Genomic DNA, 23,704 nt, shown 5'->3' with positions numbered 1-23,704 from the left:
GATCCCTTTAAGATCTCATGATCTCTCTCTCTCTCTCTTTCTAACACACACACACACACACACACGCAAACACAACTAGTACTCAAATACAAATCCTCATGACAGGGAAACAGGTGTTCCCTCAGCTCCATAAAATAATATTTGTATTTTATTATAAAAATTAAAATTCAATTGCAACAGTTCATTTCTTCCATTTCTTTGTTGTAAGATTCTTTCCCCACACCCTCTCACTTCCTGTCAAATACATGGCCCATTTTCTTTAATTGTTATTATTATAAAATACATATAAATCTTTTACTATGTTCAAATATCCTGATGAGTCGAGTCTCCTTATGGTTGGTAATATATGTATTATTTCTGAGCTAACCAATTGGTATTAGATCACCAATTAGGGGTTTATCTTTGAGAAAGACTAATTTTCTCACAATCAGTAGTATGTATGTGCTAATAGTTCTTTGTCTAGAGTTTGGCTTCAGGACATTTCCTCATCCAACTAACTTGGATGATGTTTTTCGTCAGGTATTGTTAAAGCAACCATATTGTTGGACTATCATGACTGACGCCTGCCCCTCATTTCTAGGAGACCCAGATTTAAGACAGAATATCTGATCCTCTGCTTTATAGTCTTCTGAGTCTTTTAGTTAAGTTCCTTGAGCCCACTGTTCGAGTTACCTTCATATGTGTCTATTGGGCTATGAACTACTTGAACATTTCTTTTCTGTATTTTGAACCACTGTGGTTTTCTGTCATAGTCTCATTCCATTGCAAAGAGAACCTTTGATGAAGGGGTAAGAGCTACATTGTCTGTGACTATTAGCTTAAATATTTAGAATGCCTTTAGGACAAGACCTTTTTCTCTAATAGGCATAACCTTAGTTGCAAAGTTTCCAGTACCGGGCATGGATTTCTGCTGCTGAAAAAACAAACAATTACTTAACACACTTGTCATTGTTGTGGTTCATAGGTGCAGTTGTGTAGGATTACTTTTTCCTGTCCCCAGCTCCTACTGTAGCTTACATAGCACCTTTAAATACTATTAAACCTGGTGCTCAGGGAGGAGTTTTACCTGTCAGACCCAGCTTAGATCTTCCATCACCTAAGTCTGAATTAATAGAGGATAGATTTCAAATGGTTATTTTGATTCTCAGTATTTGAGTTTCTGAGTTATTATTAATTGACCAATTGGTTCTCAACTGTAAGCAGTACATTAGAGGAAATCATAACTCAGAAAATCTTTTCCTCATGTTGTGCAGAATAAAAGGACAGGAAAAAAAAAGCAGGGTCCCCTTTATCCATTATCCCAGTTCCTCCAAATCTGCCTGTTCTTCCTCCCATGGAAGGTCCAGGAGATCCCCCAGGATCAAAGTGTCTTTCTCTACCAAAGCCACCTGGGTCCAAGAAAGGGCAAGCTCAGAACTCACGTTTGTCTCTACATCTGAACATTCCTCTAGATCTACCAGGGACCATAAGTCCTCCTCTTCTTTCCAGCATGCAATCAGGCCCACAGTCACCATCCAGAGGTGGGAAGGGTGGTAGAAGTAAGTCCATGGTCTTAGGGGTCTTAGACTGATTGTATTCTATTCCCCAGAAAATTTCTGGTTTCCAGAGCCCATCCTGGGATACTGCCACTCTTCAGCTCTGGGCTGGCCTAATCCTCTTTCAGAGGGGGATCCCTCTTGAGCCCTGGCATCCATTTCAGGGTGAACTCCCCTCTGTCTCCTCCACAGCCTTCCATGTCACCAATGTGTTCTCCCAAACTTCCTTGGGAACTAGGATCTCCACAAAATCAATACTTGATTGAGCAAAAAGTGGCATTTACTGCTTAAACCTAAAAGTATGAGCCATATGCAACTGGCTATCAAGTGCCTCGTGATGCAATCTCTTTATTATAAATATTACAATATTGATTATTTTCTGTGTATTTTTGGTGAGGCAGAAGGTTTGTTTGCTATAAAATGAAAAGAATATTTAACCCTTAAGTGAGTTCAATTACAATATACAATGACTGCCCTTTTTTCTTAGCTTCTCAGACATCTGAAAAGATATAATTCATAAATATGACAACTGTATCAGGACCTGTAATGAACAATGAAACTGTGAACATAACTTCACCAGCACCCAGTGAGGAAGATATCACTGTGCTTTCTCTCTTTCCACCAGGACCATTTGTGGGACACCTATTTGGCAGGTCTCTCACAAGTATTTGTAAGGATAGCAACCTGCCCACTGTTATGCTTGTAAGTTAATTTTTGGTCTCTCTGGCTGTCCTGTCCCACATACTTGCTGGGGAACCTGTGCTCTCAATTAATAATTTATCAAACATGTAAATGTTTAGTTAACTATCCATGAGGGTGAGATCCTTTTAAAATAATGTCTCCAAGAAATTAATCCCAGTGAAATTTGAGTCATGTAATTAAACAAATTTAAAAACAAATGTATAATATGCCCAAGTTTCCCCCTGATTTCAGCACAAATCCCAATCCACCATCTAGTTGGAGGAAAGGATTCTATGGATGCGAGTCCGTTGGTGTCCCCAACTGTCAAATCTTCCAGCTTCTTTTAACCTCCATATTATTCTAGAGTCTCCTGTAATAGCATTGCCTCTGAGATCATTCAATCCTATCAGTCAATATATCTAGAGTGTTTTACATTACCTTATCAGGGGATTAGGTATAATCATTTTTCTTTGCTATATATTAATCCTTTCATCCTAGAAAAATATACTTCAAATTCATCTAATATGGCTTGATCTATTTTAATTAAGTTATTAAATTGCCATAAAGAATGAATGTCTTTACTTTTCAGCAAGCATTTTAAAACTATATGGCAACATGTCAACAAGATTATCATGTCAGACACTTGACAATTACTGCACATAACTTGACTATTTTACAGCAAAATCTTTTGGTAACCATGACTGTAATAATTCCAACCTTGAAAATGGCAAAAATAGTGAATAAAGCAGTATATGATAGTTATATTTACACAGTGAAACTATGAAAGAGGAATTAAAACTCCTTGTGTCTTTGACTGGGACAACTTTTTACATTGATAGCTAAAACTACAACATCTCAGGAGATGGAAATGAAAGTCTCTATCAAAGGAACTTTCCTGAAAGGCAAAATCTTTCCCAAAAGGAAGGATTTTAAGATTTTCAACAGAACCCAGGACTGACAGAAGGTGTTTGTGTCACTAAAAAAGAAATATCCCAATTGGAACTGGGAATGGCATGCTTGGGAAGGATATTCCTAGAGGAGAAGGAAAAAGTAAGGGAGGAACAATCACCACAATTATAATTGTGACTCAGTGCCAAGGAGGATCTGATTCCAAGAAACCACAATGTTTAAAATTGGGAAAAATGGATTGGGGAGAAAATATATTTAGAAGTAATGACTTAAGGAGAGGCTCCTTTACCTACCTCCACGCCCAAGGGAGGAACAGCTTTCCCTGGCCACAGAGGAGGACATTGCAGCCATTACTGAAGATACCTGATATGCTAGGGTCAGATGGAAGGGGAGGAGGACCTCCCCTAGCAGTGGACTTGGAAAGGGATAGGAAGGAGATGAGGGAGGGGGGGCGGGATTAGGAGGGAATGAGGGAGGGGGTTATGGCAGGGATGCAAAGTAAATAACCTCTGATGAATATTAAAAAAAAGAAAAAAATATGAAATGTTCTTCATACCTCCCAGTTGTAGTTACTGACCTATGATTGCCATTGCTCTGGTTCACAGTAAGACACACATTTGTTCTTCAAACTTTTGGATGCATAATAATAGATGCATGTGTTTATCTCATAGAGGATGTGATATCAATCACTGGTGAAAAGGGACGAGATGAACCCCATTTATTCAGAAAATTAGTGACCAAACCATACTGGTTCCTACGGGAAAAGATTGACTTTCAACACAAAGTAAATTTGAAACAGGAATCTGTGGTTGTCATAGCAGCGGTCTTCATGGTAATGTTTTTTACCATCCTCCATACTTAGCATCCCTCTAGACATGTGTGAGTACTTTCCTTCCTTGATATAAACTGCTGCTGACAGATTCCTTCAACTATGGAAACTGATGACCTGAGGACAAGAGGAAGATAAAGTTCTGAGAAGCTAAGGGATTCATCACAACAGACCATTGAAAACCTTCTGTAGGCACTTTACTTCCTCCCATGTCAGATGTGCTTTGGTCTGGCAATGCAAATCATCCTGCTGAATTCACTTATGACCATACTATTTGAGATCATAACAAAAAATAATAATAGTGGTAAAAATGTGATATAAAAAACTCAAGTCTTGAATCATACTTACCAAAAATATACCCTTTATTACAAAAAAAAAGGTCAATATGGTTAATGCATCACCAACCTATTGATTGCTGCCCTCTGTCCAGTACATCCATGAAATTCTTTTCCTTCTCTACCAAAAAAAAAAAATCAAGTACTTTTATATTTATTACATTATCATCCCTTGCCAGAAAATCAAGACTTTTCTGAAGCTACTCAAAGTACCCTACTACACACTGACCTTACACAGGAGCAATCAGTGGCTCTAGAGAAATAACATTGCCTGGTTTAAATTGGCCCTTGCTCTGAGTTCACCACTCAGTAGACTTTGAAACTATAGCCTCAGACATAAAGAGAGAAGGTACTGTTCTGAGAGAAGACAGGATAGGTAACATCAGACAAAGCTACCACTTGATCCCTCCTTGACCTGGCGCTTGCCAAGTATGGCTTGCTCTCATTGCCAGAAAGATGGGACCTCATAGTGAGGAAGAAAGTAATCATCAGTGACCAGCAAGGGAGACCTGTACCCAATAGCCACAAATGACATAAAGTACCTTGGTGTGAACCTAACCAAGCAAGTCAAAGACTTGTATGAAAAAAAAAATCCCAGTCTCTGAAGAAAGAATTAGAAGAAGATATCAGAAGATGGAATGATCTCCCATGCTCATGGCTTGGCAGGATTAATATAGTAAAAATGGCCATCTTACCAAAAACAATCTACAGATTCAATGCAATTTCCATCAAGTTACTGACACAATTCTTTACAGAACTGGAAAGAAAATTTCTCACCTTCATATGAAACAACAAGAAACCAAGAATTGCTTAAACAATTCTCTACAGTAAAAGATCTTCAGGAGGTATCTCTATCCCTGATCTCAAGCTGTACTATTGAGCAACAATAGTAAAAACTGCATGGTACTGGTATAGAAACAGGCTGGTGGATCAAAGGACTCGAATAGAAGACCCTGAAATAAATCCACACACTTATGGGCACATTCAGGAAAAAAGAAGCAAGTAAATATATTTTATACTCTCAACCACTGTTAATGATATTCTTTTCATAAACAGTTCTATTCAAATATATTACTTTAGGTTGTCAGATATGAAAACAAGGAAGGATAGTATTCTGAACTATTTGTGCACGAAATAAGAAAATAATCTAAGTGTGATATTCATGAAAATATTTTTTTGTTAAATATTTTTCCTTGTGAAGCTAGATTTTAACTGCTGAGCTGGGAGGAGGTCCTCCCCTATGACGGGACTTGGGAAAGGTCATAAGGGAAGAAGAGGGAGGTTGGGTGGTACTAGAAGGAGAAGAGGGAGGGGCTGCAGTAGAGAACATTTTGAATAAATTGTAATAAATAAATAAATAATAAAAATTTAAAAAGACTGGTCAAGAATATAATTAGGTGAACCCTCAGAAGAGACATAAAAGTTAAACACAAACAGTCATTGCTGTGATGATATTGAAACTTTTTCTTTCCTATTAGGCCATATTTTACTGACTGTATATTAAGTACATGCCCATACTATTCTTAGTCATTTCATAGGATCATACCTGTATGAAGTAACTACTAATTTTTTGTAATTTCAAGATTCTCATATCAAATTTGTAAACAATGTTTAATGACAAGACCTTGTTTCTGCATTGTTGATTTACAGGTTTCCCTTAAGAGAATTCTCACTGAAAATTTTCCAAAGATCTTTGAAGAGGATACTACTACATTTTATAAAGACATGCTAAGGAGAGGTGAGAACATAAAAGAATTCCTCTGGTTTACAAACTGCTGTTGATAAATCTTGTGATAAGGCTGTTGCCAATGAGGAAAGTGAGAAAAAAATTCCTAATGATAATTCTGAAGAATTAAAGATTACAGCTGTTCCTTCTCAGGAGGAAGTTGCTACAGGTAACAGGAAGTTTTAGTAATCAGATGACAGCATCTCCTGATTTCACAAAACTGAAAATAGTATCAGAGCAGTACTGGCACACACTATGATACTAAAGCATGGGAAAAGTCTTATTTTAAACAACAGTAAAAGCTCAATTCCCATCCTGAAAGGCAATAAGGATGGACATCAGAAGAAGAAGAAAACAGGAAATATCCTAGAAACCTGCCACAGAGGGCCTCTGAAAGGCTCTGCCCTGCAGACTATCAAAGCAGATGATGAGACTTACGGCTAACTGTTGGGCAGTGTGCATGGAATCTTATCTAAAAAGTGGGAAATAGTAAGATCTGGAGAGGACAGGAACTCCACAAGGAGAGCAACAGAACAAGAAAATTTGAACACAGGGATCTTCCCAGAGACCCATACTCCAACTAAGTATCATGCATGGAGATAACCTAGAACCCCTGCACAGATGTAGCCCATGGCAGTTCAGTATCCAAGTGGGTTCCATAGAAATGCGAAAAGGGACTGCCTCTGACATAATCTGATTGGCCTGCTCTTTGATCACCTCCCCCTGAGGGGGGAGCAGTCTTACCAGGCCACAGAAGATGACCATGCAGCCACTCCTGATGTGATCTGATAGACTAAGATCAAAAGGAAGGAGAGGAGGACCTCCCTCATCAGTGGACTTGGGGAGGGTCATCTGTGAAGAAGGGAGAGGGAAGGTGGGTTTGGGAGGGGAGGAGGGAGGGGTTTATGGAAGATACAAAGTAAATAAAGTGTAATTAATAAAATAAAATAAAACAAATAGGCATACCTACATATGTACACACTTAAACACATATACATACATACATGATTGTATAAACATATATGCATACATGTATGTGTGACAGATGAACTCCTAAATTAGGCCCTGAAAGATTCCCATAATATTACCTAGTTTGTTTCTCATCTTCCTTTCTCCTGTTCCCTGAGTCTAACTGTAGGATATCTTGGATACTGAAACTTTTACGTTTGGAAATATCAATTAGAAAAAATGCATTGACTCAAAAATCCGTCAAACATTCTGGAAGGTAAAACCCTGTGTCAATGTCAACAAACTATGCAACCCTTCTGCAAAATTACTAATGTTGGTTTGATTCCTTATGAGAGATAAATCTTGTCAAATGGTTAGTATTATGTAACTATTGGATTTACAAGATCCACTACAACAAATATGTGAGGAACGATAAATAGGCTAAAACGTACCTGAACCAACAATTAGCACCTCTCAAAATCAGATATATTGTAAAAATAAGAAATGTTATCTATAGAGTTGTGGGAATAGTGTGAAAAACTCATTTTATCTGAATTGAGCTTAATCTGTTTTCTGAGAATAATTTGTTGTTGTTGTTGTTTTGTTTTGTTTTGTTTTGTTTTGTTTTTTAACATTGAGATAGGAGATTCTTTATAGAAATGACAATGCCTATGTCCAGACTGCCACCCGGTTTGGGGGCACAGAAATTAGCATGTGAATAAACATTGCACAAGATTATTCCTCCAAATCTTCTGCTTTTAGTCCAATAAATGGCTCTTTCTGTTAAAATAATAAACAATTAGAATAAGAATAATTATAAAACTTCCAGGTAAGAATTATATTCACAATGCCCAGTCCATTTGTATTTAGATATCTTAGAGAAACTACTCTACTATCTACTCTATTTTGCTTATTTTAGAGTTTTGTACTTAAATGAATTACTATCATAACTTGCATTTATCAACCTGAAACGTCTATTTAAACCTAGAAAGATTTTTTTCTTTTTTTTTTAAATTTTTCATCAATTACACTTTATTCATTCTGCATCCCCCCATAAGACCCTCCCTCCTCCCCTCCCAATCCCACCCTCCCTCCTCCCTCTGCATGCATGCCACTCCCCAAGTCCATTGATAGGGGAGGTTCTCCTCTCCTTTCTGATCTTAGTCTATCAATTCACATCAAAAGTGGCTGCATTGTCCTCTACTATGGCCTGGTAAGGCTGCTCCCCGCCCCCAGGGGGAGGTGATCAAAGAGCAGGCCAATCAGATTATGTCAGAGGCAGTTCCTCTTCACATTACTATATAACCCAATTGGACTCTGAACTGCCCTGGGCTACATCTGTGCAGGGGTTCTGGGTTATCTCTACGAATAGTCCTTGGTTGGAGTATGAGTCTCTGGGAAGTTCCCTGTGTTCTAATTTTCTGGTTCTGTTGCTCTCCTTGTAGAGACCCTGTCCTCTCCAGCTCTTACTATTTCCCACTTCTTACATAAAATTCCCTTCACTCTGCCCAACAGTTGCCCATCAGGCTCAGCATCTGCATTGATAGTCTGTAGCGCAGAGGCTTTCAGAGGCCCTCTGTGGTAGGTTCCTAGGTTGTTTCCTGATTTTTTCTTCTTCTGATGTCCATCCTCTTTGCCTTTCCGGATGGGGATTGGACATTTTAGTTAGGGTCTTCTCTCTTGCTTAGTTTCTTTAGATGCACAGGTTTTAGTGGGTTTGTCCTATGTTGTATGTCTATATTAGTAGGTATATACCATGTGTGTCTTTTTGCTTCTGGGACAACTCACTCAGGATGATCCTTTCCAGGTCCCACCATTTACCTGCAAATTTCATGATTTCCTTATTTTTCATTGCTGAGTAATATTCCATTGTGTAGATGTACCACAGTTTCTGCATCCAGTCTTCAGTTGAGGGGCATCTGGGATGTTTCCAGCTTCTGGCTATTACAAATAAAGCTGCTACAAACATGGTTGAGCAAATGTCCTTTTTGTGTACCTGAGCCTCTTTTGGATATATGCCCAGGAGTGGTATGGCTGGATCTTGAGGAAACGCTATTCTAGTTGTCTGAGAAAGCGCCAGATTGATTTCCAGAGTGGTTGTACAAGTTTACATTCCCACCAGCAGTGGAGGAGGATTCCCCTTTCTCCACAACCTCTCCAGCATGTGTTGTCACTTGAGTTTTTCATCTTGGCCATTCTCATGGGTGTAAGGTGAAATCTCAGGGTTGTTTTCATTTGCATTTCCCTAATGGCTAGTGAGGTTGAGCATTTCTTTAAGTGTTTCTCTGCCATTCGATATTCCTCTACAGAGAATTCTCTGTTTAGCTCAGTTTCCCATTTTTTAAGTGGATTACTTGGTTTGCTGCTTTTCAGCTTCTTGAGTCCTCTGTCAGATAAAGGGTTGGTGAAGATTCTTTCGCAATATGTAGGTGGTCCCTTTGTTTTGATGACGGTGTCCTTTGCTTTGCAGAAGCTCTTCAGTTTCATGAGGTCCCATTTATTGATTGTTGCTCTTAGAGCCTGTGTGGTTGGTGTTCTGTTCAGGAAGTTTTCTCCTGTATCAATGAGTTCTAGGGTATTTCCCACTTTTTTTCAAGCCGATTTAAGGTGTCTGGTTTTATGTTGAGGTCTTTGATCCACTTGGACTTCAGTTTTGTGCAGGGTGATAAGTATGGATCTATTTTCATTTTTCTACATGTAGACATCCAGTTAGACCAGCACCATTTGTTAAAGATGCTATCTTTTTTCCATTAAATGGTTTTGGCATCTTTGTCAAAAATCAGCTGTCCGTAAGTGTGTGGGTTTATTTCTGGGTCCTCTGTTCGGTTCCATTGATCCACCATTCTGTTTCTATGCCAGTACCATGCAGTTTTTAAAACTGTTGCTCTATAGTACAGCTTAAGATCAGGGATGGAGAAACCTCCAGAAGATCTTTTATTGTAGAGGATTGTTTTAGCAATTCTGGGTTTCTTGTTATTCCATATGAAGTTGAGAATTTTTCATTCCAGGTCTGTAAAGAATTGTGTTGGTAATTTGATGGGCATTGCATTGAATCTGTAGATTGCTTTTGGTAAGATGGCCATTTTTACTATGTTAATCCTACCAAGCCATGAGCATGGGAGATCTTTCCATCTTCTCATATCTTCTTCTAATTCTTTCTTCAGAGACTTGAAATTTTTTTCATAGAAGTCTTTGACTTCCTTGGTTAGGGTTACTCCGAGGTACCTTATGTCATTTGTGGCTATTGTGAAGGGTGTTGTTTCCCTAATTTCTTTCTCAGCCCTTTTGTCTTTTGTATACAGGAGGGCTACTGATTTTTTTGAGTTAATTTTGTATCTGGCCACTTTGCTGAAGGTGTTTATCAGCTGTAGGAGTTCCCTGGTAGAGGTTTTGGGGTCACTCACATATACTATCATATCATCTGCGAATAGTGATAATTTGACTTCTTCCTTTCCCATTTGTATCCACTTGATCTCCTTCAACTGTCTTATTGCTCTAGCAAGGACTGCCAGAACTATGTTGAAGAGATATGGAGAGAGTGAGCAGCCTTGTCTTGTCCCTGATTTCAGTGGGATTGCTTGAAGTTTCTCTCCATTCAGTTTGATGTTGGCTATAGGCTTGCTGTATATCGCCTTTACTATATTTAGATATGTGCCTTGTATCCCTGATCTCTCCAATACTTTAAACATGAATGGATGTTGGATTTTGTCAATGCTTTTTCAGCATCTAGGGAGATTATCATGTGGTTTTTTCTTTCAGTTTGTTAATATGGTGGATCACATTGATGGATTTCCGTATATTGAACCACCCCTGCATACCTGGGATGAAGCCTACTTGGTCATAGTGGATAATATCTTTGATGTGTTCTTGGATTCGGTTTGCGAGTATTTTATTAAGTATTTTTGCATCAATGTTCATAAGGAAGATTGGCCTGAAATTCTTTCTTTGTTGAGTCTTTGTGAGGTTTAGGTATCAAGGTGACTGTGGCTTCATAGAATGAGTTTGGTAATGTTCCTTCTGTTTCTATTTTGTGGAATAGTTTGAAGAGAATTGGTGTTAGCTCTTCTTTGAAGGTCTGGTAGAATTCTGCGCTGAAGCCATCTGGTCCTGGGCTTTTTTTGGATGGGAGACTTTTGATGACCGTTTCTATTTCTTGGGGGATATAGGTCTATTTAGTTGATTTACCTGGTCCTGATTCAGCTTTGGTAAGTCAAATTGATCAAGAAAATTGTCCATTTCATTTAGATTTTCAAATTTTGTTCCATATAGACTTGTTTTTTAAATTTTTCATCAGTTACACTTTATTCATTCTGCATCCCCCCATAAGACCCTCCCTCCTCCCCTCCCAATCCCACCCTCCCTCCTCCCTCTGCTTGCATGCCACTCCCCAAGTCCACTAATAGGGGAGGTTCTCCTCTCCTTTCTGATCTTAGTCTGTCAGTTCACATCAAAAGTGGATGTATTGTCGTCTACTATGGCCTGGCAAAGCTGCTCCCCCCCAGAGGGAGGTGATCAAAGAGCAGGCCAATCAGATTATATCAGAGGCAGTCCCTCTTCACATTACTATGTAACCCAATTGGACTCTGAACTGCCCTGGGCTACATCTGTGCAGGGGTTCTGGGTTATCTCCATGAATAGTCCTTGGTTGGAGTATGAGTCTCTGGGAAGTTCCCTGTGTTCTAATTTTCTTGCTCTGTTGCTCTCCTTGTGGAGACCCTGTCCTCTCCAGCTCTTACTATTTCCCAGTTCTTACCTAAAATTCCGTTCACCTGCCCAACAGTTGTCCATCCGGCTAAGCATCTGCTTTGATAGTCTGAAGGGCAGAGGCTTTCAGAGGCCCTCTGTGGTAGGTTCCTAGGTTGTTTCCTGTTTTCTTCTTCTTCTATGTCCATCCTCTTTGCCTTTTCGGATGGGGATTGGACATTTTAGTTAGGGTCCTCTCTCTTGCTTAGTTTCTTTAGATGCACAGGTTTTAGTGGGTTTGTCCTATGTTGTATGTCTATATGAGTGAGTATATACCATGTGTGTCTTTTTGCTTCTGGGACAACTCACTCAGGATGATCCTTTCCAGATCCCACCATTTACCTGAAAATTTCATGATTTCCTTATTTTTCATTGCTGAGTAATATTCCATTGTGTAGATGTACCACAATTTCTGCATCCATTCTTCAATTGAGGGGCATCTGGGTTGTTTCCAGCTTCTGGCTATTACAAATAAAGCTGCTACAAACATGGTTGAGCAAATATCCTTTTTGTGTACTTGAGCCTCTTTTGGATATATGCCCAGGAGTGGTATGGCTGGATCTTGAGGAAGCGCTATTCCTAGTTGTCTGAGAAAGCACCAGATTGATTTCCAGAATGGTTGTACAAGTTTACATTCCCACCAGCAGTGGAGAAGGGTTCCCCTTTCTCCACAACCTCTCCAGCATGTGTTGTCACTTGAGTTTTTGATCTTGGCCATTCTCATAGGTGTAAGGTGAAATCTCAGGATTGTTTTGATTTACATTTCCCTAATGGCTAGTGAGGTTGAGCATTTCTTTAAGTGCTTCTCTGCCATTCGGTATTCCTCTACAGAGAATTCTCTGTTTAGCTCTGTTCCCCATTTTTTAAGTGGATTACTTGGTTTGCTGCTTTTCAGCTTCTTTAGTTCTTTATATATACTGGATATGAGTCCTCTGTCAGATAAAGGGTTGGTGAAGATTCTTTCCCAATCTGTAGGTGGTCGCTTTGTTTTGATGATGGTGTCCTTTACTTTACAGAAGCTTTTCAGTTTCATGAGGTCCCATTTATTGGTTGTTGCTCTTAGAGCCTGTGCTGTTGGTGTTCTGTTCAGGAAGTTTTCCCCTGTACCAATGAGTTCTAGGGTATTTCCCACTTTTTTTTCAAGCCGATTTAATGTCTCTGGTTTTATGTTGAGGTCTTTGATCCACTTGGACTTCAGTTTTGTGCAGGGTGACAAGTATGGATCTACTTTCATTTTTCTACATGTAGACATCCAGTTAGACCAGCACCATTTGTTGAAGATGCTATCTTTTATCCATTGTATGGTTTTGGCATCTTTCTCAAAGATCAGGTGTCCATAAGTGTGTGGGTTTATTTCTGGGTCCTCTGTTCGGTTCCATTGATCTACCATTCTGTTTCTATGCCAGTACCATGCAGTTTTTAAAACTGTTGCTCTATAGTACAACTTAAGATCAGGGATGGAGATACCTCCGGAAGATCTTTTATTGTAGAGGATTGTTTTAGCAATTCTGGGTTTCTTGTTATTCCATATGAAGTTGAGAATTTTTCATTCCAGGTCTGTAAAGAATTGTGTTGGTAATTTGATGGGCATTGCATTGAATCTGTAGATTGCTTTTGGTAAGATGGCCATTTTTACTATGTTAATCCTACCAAGCCATGAGCATGGGAGATCTTTCCATCTTCTCATATCTTCTTCTAATTTTTTCTTCAGATATTTGAAATTTTTTTCATACAAGTCTTTGACTTCCTTGGTTAGGGTTACTCTGAGGTACCTTATGTCATTTGTGGCTATTGTGAAGGGTGTTGTTTCCCTAATTTCTTTCTCAGCCCTTTTGTCTTTTGTATACAGGAGGGCTACTGATTTTTTTGAGTTAATTTTGTATCCTGCCACTTTGCTGAAGGTGTTTATCAGCTGTAGGAGTTCCCTGGTAGAGTTTTTGGGGTCACTCACGTATACTATCATATCATCTGCAAATAGTGATAATTTGACTTCTTCCTTTCCCATTTGTATCCCCTTGATCTCCTTCAACTGTCTTATTGCTCTAGCAAGGACTTCCAGCACTATGTTGAAGAGATATGGAGAGAGTGGGCAGCCTTGTCTTGTCCCTGATTTCAGTGGGATTGCTTTAAGTTTCTGTTCAGTTTGATGTTGGCTATAGGCTTGTTGTATATCGCCTTTACTATGTTAAGATATGTGCCTTGTATCCCTGATCTATCTAATACTTTAAACATGAATGGATGTTGGATTTTGTCAATGCTTTTTCAGCATCTAGGGAGATTATCATGTGTTTTTTTTCTTTCAGTTTGTTAATATGGTGGATCACATTGATGGATTTCCGTATATTGAACCACCCCTGCATACCTGGGATGAAGCCTACTTGGTCATAGCGGATAATATCTTTGATGTGTTCTTGGATTCGGTTTGCAAGTATTTTATTAAGTATTTTTGCATCAATGTTCATAAGGGAGATTGGCCGGAAATTCTCTTTCTTTGTTGAGTCTTTGTGAGGTTTAGGTACCAAGGTGACTGTGGCTTCATAGAATGAATTTGGTAATATTCCTTCTGTTTCTATTTTGTGGAATAGTTTGAAGAGAATTGGTGTTAGCTCTTCTTTGAAGGTCTGGTAGAATTCTGCGCTGAAGCCATCTGGTCCTGGGCTTTTTTTGGATGGGAGACTTTTGATGACTGCTTCTATTTCTTTGGGGGATATAGGTCTATTTAGTTGATTTACCTGTTCCTGATTCAGCTTTGGTAAGTCAAATTGATCAAGAAAATTGTCCATTTCATTTAGATTTTCAAATTTTGTTCCTTATAGAGTTTTGAAATAAGTCCTAATGATTATTTGGATTTCCTCAGTGTCTGTAGTTATATCCCCCGTTTCATTTCTGATTTTGTTGATTTGGGTGGTGTCTCTCTGCCTTTTAGTTAGCTTGGCTAAGGGTTTGTCGTTCTTGTTGATTTTCTCAAAGAACCAGCTCTTGGTTTCATTGATTCTTTGAATTGTTTTATTTGTTTCCAATTGATTGATTTCAGCCCTGAGTTTGATTACTTCCAGCCGTCTACTTCTTCTTGGTGTGTCTGCTTCTTCTTTTTCTAGGGTTTTTAAGTTAGCCATTAAGGAGCTTGAATGAGCTGTCTCGAATTTCTTCTTGAAGGCACTTAGACCTATGAACTTTCCTCTTAGCACTGCTTTCATTATGTCTCACAAGTTTGGGTATGTTGTGTCTTCATTTTCATTGATTTCTAGAAAGACTTTAATTTCTTTCTTTATTTCTTCCCTGACCCAGCTCTCATTTAGTAACAAGTTGTTCAGTTTCCATGTGTGTGTAGGCTTTTTGCTATTTCTGTTATTGTTGAGGTCCAGCTTTATTCCATGGTGATCAGACAAGATACAAGGGATTATTTTACTTTTCTTGTATCTGTTGAGGCTTGCTTTGTGACCCACTATATGGTCTATTTTGGAGAAGGTTCCATGAGGTGCTGAGAAGAAGGTAAATTCTTTTGTGTTTGGGTGTAATGTTCTGTAAATGTCTGTTAGGTCCATTTGATTCATGACCTCTGTCAGTGATATTGTTTCTTTGTTTAATTTCTGTTTTGTTGACCTGTCCTTTGTTGAGAGTGGGGTGTTGAAGTCTCCCACTATTAATGTGTGGGGATCTATATGTGCTTTAAATTTTATCAATGTTTCTTCCGCAAATGTGTGTGCTCTTGTATTTGGGGCATAGATGTTCCGGATTGTGATGTCTTCCTGGTGGAATTTTCCCTTGATGAGTATGAAGTGTCCTTCCCCATCTCTTTTGATTAATTTTAGTTGAAAGTCTATTTTATCAGCTATTAGAATGGCTACTCCTGCTTGCTTCTTGGGTCCGTTTGCTTGGAAAGTCATCTTCCAACCCTTTACCCTCAGGTAATGTCTATCTTTGTGTCTTTTGTGTTTCTTGTATGCAACAGATTGCTGGGTTTAGTTTATGTATCCATTCTGTTAATCTGTGTCTTTTTATTGGAGAGTTGAGTCCATTGATGTTGAGAGAGATTAATGACCAGTGGCTGTTAGATCCCTTGATTTTGATATTGGCTGTGGTCATCAGGTTGTGTGCTTGGTTGCTTTTTGTTTTACTGAAGTGAGGTTATTTCCTGTGTTTTCTTGAATGTAGCTAGTTTTCCTGGGTTGTATTTTCCCTTCTAGTGTCTTCTGTAATGCTGGATTTGTTTGTAGGTATTGTTGAAATTTGTTTTTGTCATTGAATATCTTGATTTCTCCGTCTATGAGGACTGAGAGTTTTGCAGGGTATAGTAGGCTGGGCTGACATCTGTGTTCTCTTAGGGTCTGCATGATAGCCATCCAGGCCCTTCTGGCTTTCATAGTCTCTGTTGAAAAGTCAGGTGTGATTCTAATGGGTTTGCCATTATATGTTACTTGGCCTTTTTCCCTTGCAGCTTTTAGTATTTTTTCTTTGTTCTGTATACTTACTGTTTTGATTATTCTGTGGCAGGAGGATTTTCTTTTCTGGTCAAATTTGTTAGGTGTTCTGTAGGCCTCATGTATTCTAATTGGCCTCTCCTTTAGCTTGGGGAAATTTTCTTCAATGATTTTGTTGAAAATATTTTCTGGGCCTTGGAGAAGGGAGTCTTCTTTTTCCTCTATACCTATTATTCTTAGGTTTTGTCTTTTCATATTGTCTTGGATTTCTTGGACAGTCTGTGTCAGGAATTTTTTGGATTTAACATTTTCTTTGACAGATACATCGATTTCTTCCATTGTATCTTCTATACCTGAGATTCTTTCTTCCATCTCTTGTAGTCTGTTGGTTATGCTTACCTCTGTAGTTCCTGTTTTCTTCCCTAGATTCTTCCTTTCCATTATTTCTTCCATTGTGTTTTCTTTAATTTTTCCAATTCTATCTTCAGGTCTTGAGTTGTTTTGTTTACTTCCTTCACCTGTCTGATTGTACTTTCCTGTTTTTCTTTTAGTTCCTTCAACTCTGTTTCTTTTATTTCATTCAGTGCTTTAAGCATTTCCTTTCTAAAGGCCATAAACTGTTTGGCTGCAGCTTCCTCTATTTCTTTACGGATGGCAATATTCTGTTTGAGTTTGTCTTCCTCTATGTCTTTATGTATCTTATTTGTTTCCTCTGTTATCATCTTCATGAGCATAGTTGTTAGGTCATCTTCTTGGATTTCAGTTATGCTGGGGTGTCCAGGGCTACTTGCCCCTGGGTAACTGGGTTCTGGAGATGCCATATTGCTCTGTCTTTTGTTGCTTGAGCTTTTATGCTGGCCTCTACCCATTGTGCTATCTTAGGTGTTTGGGGTTATTTTCTGGTGGTTCCTGGGGATCCTGTGGTGGAGAGAATCCCCTTTCTAGAAAGCTGGTTTTTCCTGTAGGATGTCTTCTCAGCTTTTTGGGTATAGTCCCTGGATGGCTGGTGTTTTTCAGGAGTTGCTCACCTCAGGGATATAGACCTGAGTGGTAACTGTGGTCTTTGTTAGTCGAGAGGGTTCTCCTCTCACCCAGGGAAGTCCTGAGGGCAGCTGCCCTGTTTCTGGATTTCTTGTTGTAAATTTAATGATCAGCTGCTGTGACCCAGTTGGACATCAGGCATGCATCGACTGTTTGTGCCTGTGTCTGGAGCACAGCTGAGTGCTGACGCCTCGGCCCCACTAGTCTGCTAGACTTTTTCTAGGGAAGGATTGGGTGATTTAGGTCAGTACAGTTTCCTTCCTTCCCTGTGGATTCTCTGGAGACACGGACTCTCGATGTCTTTTTTTGCCCTGGTGCACACTGCTCAGTGTCCGCCAGCTGGCTGGCCACAGAAACTGCCTGTGCCTGGAGCACAGCTGAGTGATGGCAGCTCAGACTCCGCCAGCTGTCTGGTGCGCAGAAACTGCCTGTGTCTGCCTTTGCGGCCTTTGGGAGCCTGGGTGCCTTCCTAAGCTGGGTAATTTTTCCGGGGACTTTTCAGGCTGAGTGCTCTGAGATCAGACCAGCCGTTTCCCTCCCTGTGTGTTTGCACTGGACAGTGAAACTCATTCGCTGGTGCCCTGGTGCCCACAGTTCTAGCTCAGGCGGGGAATCAGGCGCGCAGGCAGGCAGAACTCTGTGGTGCCGGAGCCTGGGTCCCCGGCTCTGGCTCCGGGCTGGCTCCTTGGGTGCCCCTGGAACCCAAGTCTTTTCCAGGGGATGTCTGGGTGACCTAAGGCCAGTCCCAATCGTTTCCTGTACCCTGGGGTTATTTTTCGACTGAGAATTCCAGCCTCTGATAGTGTGGTACACACGGTTCAGTCTGGGACCGTGACCAGAGACACTGGCTTGTGGCTCTGGGCTGGGGCTGGGGCTGGCGGCTGGCAGCCAAGCGTCTGGCGGCCAAGCGTCTGGCGGCCAAGCGTCTGGCGGAACCGGGATCTCTTCCGCGGTTTAGCCGGGTGAGTTAAAAGCTGATTGAATCCCCCACCGTGGAGTATCCTCTCACCTGGGAAACACAATGACTGTGTTTTATGGCCGCGAGTTCTGATTACTGGTCACTGTGCTGATCCTGCTGCTGCTGCTCAGAATGAGGGTCCTCCCGGCGCCGCCATCTTGCCCCTCCCCCTTCTGAGAATATTTTTAATCAAGGTGATATTTTATGTTTTATTTGACAGTGAATGTTGAAATAACTTTCTCCTCCAGTACAATCAATAATCTGGTGGAGCTTCATAACTGAAGAAGCTTTTGGAATGTCCAAGCAATCTTACTACCCTTCATTTTCTTATTAAACTGAATAATGGAATCCTCACAGTTTCATTTACCTACATCCTTCCCTTCCTCTTATCACTTATTATAATACATTCCTAATGTTTTTCCATTTTATTTTGTTCTCATTTACAATGTTTCACTTCTGTTTAACTTATGCTGTATATTAAATACTTCTATTGTTGTAATAAATGTTTTTGAAGAATACCATTTGGCAGGCTTCTCCTCCATCCTATCTCCTCAGGGACCTGCGTTCATGTGATAGGTCCACAGGAATCAACTTATTAATCCAATTTCACACTCCCATCAGAATGGCATATTAAGTTCTCCTTAATCAATGAAAGCTGAGGATTTTTCTGGCCAAATTCTTTCAGATTCTAGCCCCAAAGTTGAAGATTCACCTTAGGGGGTATACCACAAAACCTGACTCAACCGGGGCATTAAAACAACAATTACATTTAAGTTATTTTCCTTTTGCTGTGAAAAGGTGCTCTAGAATATTATTTATATTAGAAATACAATTGGTACAGTGTTTGCAGGCTCATGGCATCGTTATAGGGAAGGTCTGACGTCAGGAGGTCACAGCAAGTGAAGTTGCTTACCTAGTTAAGAAGCAGAGGACAATGAGGACTCGTACTCACTGAGCTTTCTCCTGTTTATGCAATCGGGAAGTCATGCTTGTAATTTCACAGCCCAATTATAGCTGTTACAGTTTTCTCACCATGAGTACCTAATCTAGATGATTCCTCAGAAGCATGGACAGAAGGTAATATAATTGAAATAATCCAGAAGATTTGTGCTTAGAGCCCTGTATCATAGACGATTCCAGATAGAACACCATTAACAATCAAAATTAAGCATCACACTTGATACATTAGAAGTACATTCCAATTGTAAGAATGTGCAAAATGGCCTGAAAGGATGGTAAAAGCTCTAAAGCAACTGAGATACAAGCTTTGTAACTGACATGATTTCAGATCATCAAAACTTACATTTAAAGACATGCCACTGTATTTTTTTTAATCTTGTCACTTTTATTGCATTTTGTTTTCCATAATTCTTTTTTTTTTACACTTTATTCACTTTGTAACCCACCATAAACCCACCCTTCGTCCCCTCCCGATCCCACCCTTTCTCTCTCTTCTTCACACATGACCCTCCCCAAGTCCACTGATGAGGGAGGTCCTCCTCTCCTTCCTTCTAATCTTAGTCTATCAGATCACATCCGGAGTGGCTGCATGGTCATCTTCTGTGGCCTTGTAAGACTGCTCTCCCCTCAGGGGGAGGTGATCAAAGAACAGGCCTATCAGATTGTGTCGGAGGCAGTCCCCCTTCCCATTAGCATGTAACCCACTTAGACACTAAACTGCCATTGATTACATCTGCTCAGTGGTTCTAGGTTATCTCCATGCATGGTACTTGGTTGGAGTATGGGTCTTTAGGAAGACCCCTGTGTTCAAATCTTCTGGTTCTGTTGCTCTCCTTGTGGGGTTCCTGTATTCTCCACAACCTACTATTTCCCACTTCTTACATGAGATTCCATGCACTCTTCCCAACACTTGGCCATAAAGTCTCAGTGTCTGCTTTGGTAGTCTGCAGGGAAGAGCCTTTCAGAGGCCCTCTGTGGCAGGTTTCTAGGATGTTTCCTGCTTTCTTCTTCTTCTGATGTCCATCCTCTTTGCCTTTCAGGATGGGGATTGAAAGTTTTAGTCAAGAGTCCTCTCTCTTGATTAGTTTCTTTAGATGGACAAAGTTTATGTTTAAACTATAAGTCTATATGAGTGAGTATATATCGTGTGTCTTTCTGCTTCTGGGAAAGCTCACTCAGAATGATCCTTTCCAGGTCCCACCATTTACCTGCAAATTTATGATTTCCTTTTTTTTCATTGCAGAGTAATACTCCATTGTCTAAATGTACCACAGTTTCTGCACCCATTCTTCATTTGAGGGGCATCTGGGATGTTTCCAGCTTCTGGCTATTACAAATAAAGTTGCTACAAACATGGTTGAGCAAATGTTCTTTTTGTGTACTTGAGCCTCTTTTGGATATATGCCTAGGAGTGGTATGGCTGGATCTTGAGGAAGCACTATTTCTAGATGTCTGAGAAAGCACCAGATTGATTTCCAGAGTGGTTGTACAAGTTTACATTCCCACCAGCAGTGGAGGAGGGTTCCCCTTTCTCCACAACCTCTCCAACATGTATTGTCACTTGAGTTTTTCATCTTGGCCATTCTGATGGGCGTAAGGTGAAATCCCAGGGTTGTTTTAATTTGCATTTCCCTGATGGCTAAGGAGGTTAAGCATTTCTTTAAGTGTTTCTCTGCCATTCGATATTCCTCTACAGAGAATTTCATTGTTTAACTCTGTTCCCCATTTTTTAATTGGATTACTTGGTTTGCTGCTTTTCAGCTTCTTTAGTTCTTTATATATGCTGGATATTAGCCTTCAGGCAGATAAAGGGTTAGTGAAGATTCTTCCCCAATGTGTAGGCAGTCGTTTTCTTTTGATGATGGTGTCCTTTGATTTACAGAAGCTTTTCAGTTTCATGAGGTCCCATTTATTGATTGTTGATATTAGAGCCGGTGCTGTTGGTGTTCTGTTCAGGAAGTTTTCTCCTGTACCAATGAGTTCTAGGGTATTCCCCACTTTTTTTTCTAACCGATTTAATGTGTCTGGTTTTATGTTGAGGTCTTTGATCCACTTGGACTTTAGTTTTGTGCAGGGTGATAAGTATGGATCTTTTTTCATTTTTCTACATGTAGACATCCAGTTGGACCAGCACCATTTGTTGAAGATGCTATCTTTTTTCCATTATATGGTTTTGGCACCTTTGTCAAAAATCAGGTGTCCATAAGTGTGTGGGTTTATTTCTGGGTCTTCTGTTCGGTTCCATTGATCCACCATTCTGTTTCTATGCCAGTACCATGCAGTTTTTGTAACTGTTGCTCTATAGTACAGCTTAAAATCAGGTATGGAGATACCTCCAGAAGATCTTTTTTTTAATTTTTTATTAATTACACTTTACTCATTTTGTATCCCCCCATAAGCTCCTCCCTCCTCCCCTCCTGATCCCACCCTCCCTCCCCTCTCTGCATGCTTGCCACTCCTTAAGTCCACTGATAGATGAGGTTCTCCTCTCCTTTCTGATCTTAGTCTATCAGTTCACATCAAAAGTGGCTGCATTGTCCTCTACTATGGCCTGGTAAGACTGATCCCCCCTCAGGGGAAGGTGATCAAAGAGCAGGCCAATCAGATTATGTCAGAGGCAGCCCCTCTTCCCATTACTATGTAACCCACTTGGACACTGAACTGCCATGGGCTACATCTGTGCAGGGGTTCTAGGTTATCTCCATGAATAGTCCTTGGTTGGAGTATGAGTCTCTGGGAAGTTCCCTGTGTTCAAATTTTCTTGTTCTGTTGCTCTCCTTGTAGAGACCCTGTCCTCTCCAGCTCTTACTATTTCCCACTTCTTACATAAAATTCCATTCACTCTCCCCAACATTTGCCCATCAGGCTCAGCCTCTGCTTTGAGGCTTTCGGGGGGCAAAGGCTTTCAGAGGCCCTCGCTGATAGGTTCCTAGGTTGTTTCCTGTTTTCTTCTTCTTCTATGTCCATCCTCTTTGCCTTTCAGGATGGGGATTGAGCATTTTAGTTAGGGTCCTCTATTTTGCTTAGTATGTTTAGATGCACAGATTTTAGTGGGTTATTCCTATGCTATATGTTTATATGCGTGAGTATATGCCATGTGTATCTTTTTGCTCCTGGAACAACTCACTCAGGATGATCCTTTCCAGGTCCCACCATTTACCTGCAAATTTCATGATTTCCTTGTTTTTCTTTGCTGAGTAATATTCCATTGTATAGATGTACCACAGTTTCTGCGTCCATTCTTCAGTTGATGGGCATCTGGGCTGTTTCCAGCTTCTGGCTATTACAAATAAAGCTGCTACAAACATGGTTGAGCAAATGTCCTTTTTGTGTACCTGAGCCTCTTTTGGATATATGCCCAGGAGTGGTATGGCTGGATCTTGGGGAAGCGCTATTCCTAGTTGTCTGAGAAAGTGCCAGATTGATTTCCAGAGTGGTTGTACAAGTTTACATTCCCACCAGCAGTGGAGGAGGGTTCCCCTTTCTCCACAACCTCTCCAGCATGTGTTGTCACTTGAGTTTTTCATCTTGGCCATTCTCATGGGTGTAAGGTGAAATCTCAGGGTTGTTTTGATTTGCATTTCCCTAATGTCTAGTGAGGTTGAGCATTTCTTTAAGTGCTTCTCTGCCATTTGATATTCCTCTAGAGAGAATTCTCTGTTTAGCTCTGTCCCCTTTTTTTTAGGTGGATTACCTGGTTTGCTGCTTTTCAGCTTCTTTAGTTCTTTATATATACTGGATATGAGTCCTCTGTCAGATAAAGGGTTGGTGAAGATTCTTTCCCAATCTGTAGGCGGTCCCTTTGTTTTGATGACGGTGTCCTTTGCTTTGCAGGTTTTCAGTTTCATGAGGTCCCATTTATTGGTTGTTGCTCTTAGAGCCTGTGCGGTTGGTGTCTGTTCAGGAAGTTTTCTCCTGTACCAATGAGTTCTAGGGTATTCCCCACTTTTTTTTTCTAACCGATTTAATGTGTCTGAATTTATGTTGAGGTCTTTGATCCACTTGTACTTCAGTTTTGTGCAGGGTGATAAGTATGGATCTATTTTTTTTTTCTACATGTAGACATCCAGTTGGACCAGCACCATTTGTTGAAGATGCTATCTTTTTCCATTGTATGGTTTTGGCATCTTTGTCAAAGATCAGGTGTCCATAAGGGTGTGGTTTATTTCTGGGTCCTCTGTTTGGTTCCATTGATCCACCATTCTGTTTCTTCTTAATCTTCCCAGCCAGACAGTCCAGCCAGTGGGTAAGGATAGGGGGTTCAGTCCAAGGTGGTGATCGGAGCTGAGTCAGCACAGGAAAGTTGACTATTCAGAAACAGACAGCAGGTTTTTATGTCTCTGTGTGGCCAGTCAGGTTCCTTCATACCAGCTCTGAGTTGGTAAATGAATGGTATCACACTTCTGTGTGGTATAATATGTAAACTGCACTATGTCTGTGCATCACATGCAGGAAATGCTCACAGATGCCAAAAGAGGATTTCAGAACCCCTGAACCTGGAGTAGTAGGCAGTTCTTAGCCACCATATGGTGCTATTGCTAGAAACGTTGGTCCTCTGGAGGAGTAGCCAGTGGTCTTAACTGTTGAGCCATTTCTCCAGTCCCTGATCCTCAAATCT

The sequence above is a fragment of the Meriones unguiculatus genome, chromosome 9, assembly GCF_030254825.1.
Source record: "Meriones unguiculatus strain TT.TT164.6M chromosome 9, Bangor_MerUng_6.1, whole genome shotgun sequence".
Taxonomy (NCBI): Eukaryota; Metazoa; Chordata; class Mammalia; order Rodentia; family Muridae; genus Meriones; species Meriones unguiculatus.
Note: the sequence above shows the minus strand (reverse complement) of the source record.